The following is a 5,841-nucleotide window of genomic DNA, read 5'->3' as shown; positions in this document are numbered from 1 at the left end:
ATTCCCAAGTATTTAATCTTGTGATTAGCTATTGTGAAAGGTATTGTTTCTCTTAGTTCTGGCTCTGTATTCTTTTTGTCACGGTAGAGAAAGCCAGCTGATTTTTGTGTGTTGATCTTGTATCCTGCTACTTTGCTGAATTGGTCAACTACGTCCAATAGTTTTCCAATGCTTTCTAATTCATTCTACTTTGCATCTGGGGTACATGCTCCCCCTCCAGGGTTCTTAGAGGCCCTACTGTGTACGTGACTCTTGTCCAGAGATGTTTTTACAAGAAGCAGCCCCTATGGGAAACACTTCAACAGCATACCTGTGCAAACATCAGACACCCATCTTTAGATAACTTTACCATAATATATCCGCTTAAAACTGCTAGTCAAAGTCATTAACCCTTTCCTTAACACATTATGGCACTACATGAAAATGACAATTGCTCTCTCCTAAAGGAGCTCAGGTGGCCTAGTGGCAAGAAGCTGCTCTGCAATCCCAGAGGAGTACGTTTCAAATCCACCAGATGCTCTGCTGGAGAAGGAGGGACAATCTGCTCCTGTAGCACTCAGATCCGATTTGATGGTACACACACAAAAAAAGAATAATAATAACAATAAAAATTACTCTTCCCTTGCTTTCACTGAGGAAAACTGGTCTACAATGTTTTAAAATAATTTTTTGCCCAGTTTCTTCTCTTTCTGCATTTAGTAAAGTAGTACTGAATATGCACCCCTGAGCAGTTCTGAACCCTGGGACAAGGGAGTCTTATATTCAAGCCATTTCCCAAAGGAGTGACATACTTTGGACAGAGGCCACATCTGTGACCACCAGTACACACTCATCCCAGGATGGGCCCACTGTCCAGCCAAGCCAGAAGCTGTCCCAGGTAGTAGAAGGAGCAAAGCATTTCAGAATCAGATGTAGTGAGGTGGAGTGGAGCACTGAAAGGAGAGGGAAGGGCCAGGTGGGCTGTGAGGTCACCCTGAAGCTGAGTCACCTCAGAGAGGAAAGCAGGGCATATGATAGAAGCCTCTAAAGGAGTGGGGAGTGAAATGCCATCAGGCTGGATGCCCGGGGATGATTTTCCCAAATCTCCTCAGCTCATTGGAGACAACCACACTAAATCTAATGCCCACACACAGACCCAGGCTAGATACTAAGCCGTAAGTTTCTGTGGCCGCCCAACTACTGACTCCCACCTTTTTGGAGGTAATGGAGAGACAAGACTACACACGTGAGCACTCAGAGAAAAGGGGGAAATCTCACCATCTGCCTTGACCATGGAAGATCTCAAATGTGAAAGCATTCATTTTAACCAGTGACATCAACGGGTTTTGTGTTATTCAATGCAGTTACTAACATAACTCCTCCTGTGCCAGGCCCTACAGTATTCTCAGTAATGCTCATTGCCCGTTAAAATAATACAACTATAAATTGTTCAAAGGTAGTATTTCTTGTTGCTGTGGTGGTGGTAGTTATGTGCCGTCGAGTTGCTTGTAACTCATAGCAACTTTATGTACAACAGCCCTAAACTCTGTTCTGTACTATGCCAATCTCACTGTCTCTGACACTCCCATCCCGATTACCCCAGTCACTGAATCAATCCACCTCATAGAGGGCCTTCCCCTCCTGTGCTGTCCTTCCAACCTCCCAAGCATGATGTCCTCCTCCAAAGACCGATTTCTCCTTACAACATGCCCAAAGTATGTTAGACGGAGCCTCAGAATTCTTGCCTCGAAGGAGTAGCCTGGTTTAACCCTTTCCAGGATGAATCTGTTTTCCTAGCAGTCCATGGTACTCTCAATACTCTTCTCCAGCACCACAGCTCAAAGGCATCAATTCTCCTTCTATCCTCCTTGGTCATTGTCCAACTCTCTGATGCATAACAAGTGATTGCAAAGGCCATGGCCTGTATCAGACACACCTTAGTCTCCATAGAGACACCATTGCTCTTCAGTACTTTGGAGAGGTCCCTAACAGCAGACTTTCCCATGGCAATGCACCTTTTAATTTCCTGACTACTGGTGCCAAGAGTGTTGACTGTGGAGTCAAGCAAACTGAAGCTGTGAATAATCTCAATCTCTTCTCCATCCATCCTGATGCTGCCAATTGGTCCAGTGGTGAGAATCTTTGTCTTCTTGACATTGAGCCTCAGTCCATATTGGAGGCTGCAGTCCTTGACCCTCTGCAGCAGGCGCTTCAGGTCCTCTTCAGTTTCAGCAAGCAAGGTTGCGTCATCTGCATAACGCAGATTGTTGATAGATTGTCCACCAATCTTGACCCCACATTTCTCCTCATAGAGCCCAGCCTCCCAGATAACCTGTTCTGCATACAGGTTGAAAAGGTATGGAGATAGGATGCATCCCTTGTGTACGCCCTTCCCAATTTTGAACCATGCAGTGTTACCTTGCTCTGTTCTGATGACTGCCTCCTGGTCCAAGTATAGGTTTCACATTAGAACGATCAAGTGTTCTGGGATTCCCATTCTTCTCAGATTCAGCCACAGTTTGGTATGATCCACACAGTGTAACACCTTTGCATAGTCAATGAAACACAGATAGACATTCCTTTGGTATTCTCTGCTTTCAGCTAAGATCCATCTAATATCAGCTACAATATCCCTAGTACCACGACCCCTTCTAAACCCAGCCGGGTCTTTAGGCAGTTCTCTGCTGATGTGCTGTTCCAGTCGTTTTTGGATAATCTTCAGTAGAATCTTGCTTGCATGTGTAATCAATGAGATTGTTCTATAGTTTACACACTCTGTTGGGTCACCTTTCTATGGGATGGGAACAAATATAGATCTCTTCCAGTCAGTTGGCCAAGTGGTTGTTCTCCAGACTTCTTGGTACAACTTGGTGAGCACGTCCAGGGCGGCATCTGTTAGCTGAAATATTTCAATTGATATACCATCTATTCCTGGGACCTTATTTTTTGCCATTTCCTTCAAAGCAGCCTGAACTTCTTCTTTCATCACCATAGGCTCTTGCTCATATGTTGTTTCATGAAATTCTTCTGTGTCTGCCAATTCCTTTTGATACAGTGATTCAGTATATTCTTTCCATCTTCTTTTAATACTTCCTGGATCATTATATAAATACTAATGAGCTCTGGTGGCCTAGTGGTAAGGCAAGCTGCCAACTCAAAGGCCCATGGTTCAAGTCTACCAGCTGTTGCACAGGAAAAGATGGGCAGTCTCCACCCATGCAATTGACAGCCTCTAAAAGGCCACTGGAAGTTTAGCTGTGAGTTGGTTCTGACTCAATGGCGTATTACCACAACAATTAAATACTAACAAATGGTTTGTAAAATCTTTCTACATTGAATCACGTTATTAATAACAGCAGTATTTGGTTTTCCACCTTCTTTTCTGTTAATTACTACTTCATTCTTCAATGTTATTTACATAGATTCACAAATACAAATTAACACAATATTGTAACTAAAAACTCTCGCCTCCTTGCCATCAATTTCGAACTTCCTCATACCTGACCATCTAGCAGGTTTTTCAAGGCTCTAACTCACATGGGAGGAGATTGTCCATCTTTATCCTGTGAATCCTCAGTGGATTCGAACCACCAGAGAGGCACACTACTTGTGGGTTAGCCGTCCATTCCCTATGAGCAATGCCAGTGTAGTGGAAACACCAGCCAATTTGGCAAAATAAGCAACTATGAAAACAGCAGCAGCAGCAAAGGCAGCAATATATGTTTGTAACCTGTGGAGATACAATACAAATATTTGGAAACCTCTTTGTAGTGAAGTAATAATATCAGTTCTGACCAGAGCACACTAAAGTTTGGAAAGGTAAATTAGCATAGCACTTGAGCCTTGTGTCTTGCTGAGTGGGAACCAAACGATAGCTGACCTTCCAGCAAGATTTTCAGGGGCGGAAAATTGCGTGGGAGGAGATTGCCCATCTTTCTTCTGTGAAGCAGCTGGTGGATTTGAACAGCTGATAGGATTGCAGCACAGCTTCTTACCACTAAACTCAGTTTACAAAATTTCTATTTGTTATTATAACTACTTCCAGGGATCGTTTTCTAGAAAATAATATATTTCTGCTGAAAGATAGTACCATTTAAAAAAGCCACACCATCCCAACAGTCATTTTGTTGTCACCCCTTCCCCATGACATTGTCACTCAATTTGGTCTATACCCCCTATCCCTCTGGTGTTGCCAATAGTTTTAACTTGCTGAATAATCTCTTACAGATGGGTATGGAAACAAAAAAGATTAATGGAAACTGTTCAGGGGCACCCCTTACATATGCCTCTGCCCTTGGCTTATCATCTGCCTGTTAGGAATGACTGAGTGCAACCAGGTTGCTCCTTAAAAGGACAAGGATAGTGAGACTTCATCGCGCATACTTTGGGCATGATGTCAGGAGAAGCTAGGCCTTGGAAAAGGACATCATGCTTAGAATATGGGAGGGTCAGTCAAGGAGGAAGACCCTCAACAAGATAGATTGACCCAGTGACTGTAAGCTCGGCAGAGATTGTGAGGGTGCAAAGGACAGAGCAAAGCTTCTGTTTGTGTACACAGGGCCGCTGTTACTCTGAGATGCCTCAGTAGCACCTAACAACAACAACAACAGGTCTGGTTACTCACTTACTTGTCTGTCTAAACACCATCTCCAAATTGTCCAGTTCTCAATAGGCAGCCTATTCAGATTTTGTGAAAATGAGAAATTACCTAAACGGGACCCACTTTGCCTCGTGTCAGCTAGAATTTGCGTTCTACATTTTGCTCTAAAGATCTTCTGATTTGGTTAATTGCTAGAACAGAACCTCAAAGTCTCAAACTTTGTCTACAACAAAGTTCCATATTCCCAGGAGGAGTGGTTGCTTCGTTTACATGTATCTCTTAGCTGAAATCTTACTAATCTTAACCATATAATTTATGTTTAGATATGTTAGAATTAGGTATTATGAATATGTTTGCAGTATTTCATAGTGAACATTTTTAATTACCTCTAATTTTTTAAAATTATAAACGATATGTACCCTCCCTCTCTCTGAATTCTCTATTATTATTCTTATCCTGCTCTACATTTCCTTTTCACCTTACTGTTATCTCTTGACTTAGTTATTTAGTACTGTTATCACAGAAGCACCACATATGAATGAGTTTAAAAAATAAATTTATGTTCTTAGCATGTAGAAGACTAGAAGTCCAAGTTCAAAGCTCTGACTCTAAGGGAAGGCTTTCTTCCTCTTGAGGCTCTGGAGAGAAAAGTCCTTATCTCTTCAGCTTCTGTTTCATGGTTCCTTGGGAGTTCTACATGTCTTGGTAACTGTAGTACCCTATTGCTATTCTGCTTGCTTATTTTATTTGCTATCTTTTATGTCTCATAAGAGATTGAACTCAAAGTACACCCTACACTAATCTTGCCTCATTGATATAACGAAGACACCAGCATCTCCAAATGGGATTATAACTGTAAGCATAAAGGTAAGGATTTACAACACATATTTTGGGGGAACATAATTCAATCCATAATTCCACCTGTTGCCTTCCAAAAGTCATGGCCCTTGTTGTAGTTAGGTGCCCGTGAGTTGGTTCTGACTCACAGAAACCCAACACACAGCAGAAGGAAACACTGCTCAATCTTGAGACATCCAAAACACATTCGCCCAATCATATCATCCCAAAAGCTTTGAATTAACATTAAGTCTTCAAATCTCATCTTCTAAATCATCTAAATCAAATATGGGAAGGATTTTAGACATCATTCATCCTCAGGCAAAATTGTTCTTCATCTGTGAACCTGTATAATTAAATAAGAAATCTAGTATACAAATGATAAGTTTCCTTTTTTTCACTTTTTAAAAATTTATTATTAATTT

At 41.8% G+C, this 5,841-nt stretch overlaps 1 protein-coding gene across 1 annotated transcript in view; it reads left to right on the top strand.

The window, feature by feature from the left end:
* DNHD1 (dynein heavy chain domain 1) overlaps window positions 1–5,841 on the top strand; it is a 91,370-nt gene that overhangs the window by 21,316 nt on the left and 64,213 nt on the right.

Source organism: Elephantulus edwardii, unplaced genomic scaffold (genome assembly GCF_000299155.1).
Source record: "Elephantulus edwardii isolate Elephantulus edwardi_28Jun2011 unplaced genomic scaffold, EleEdw1.0 scaffold00044, whole genome shotgun sequence".
Lineage (NCBI taxonomy): Eukaryota > Metazoa > Chordata > Mammalia > Macroscelidea > Macroscelididae > Elephantulus > Elephantulus edwardii.
This window is presented reverse-complemented; position numbering and strand designations above follow the sequence as displayed.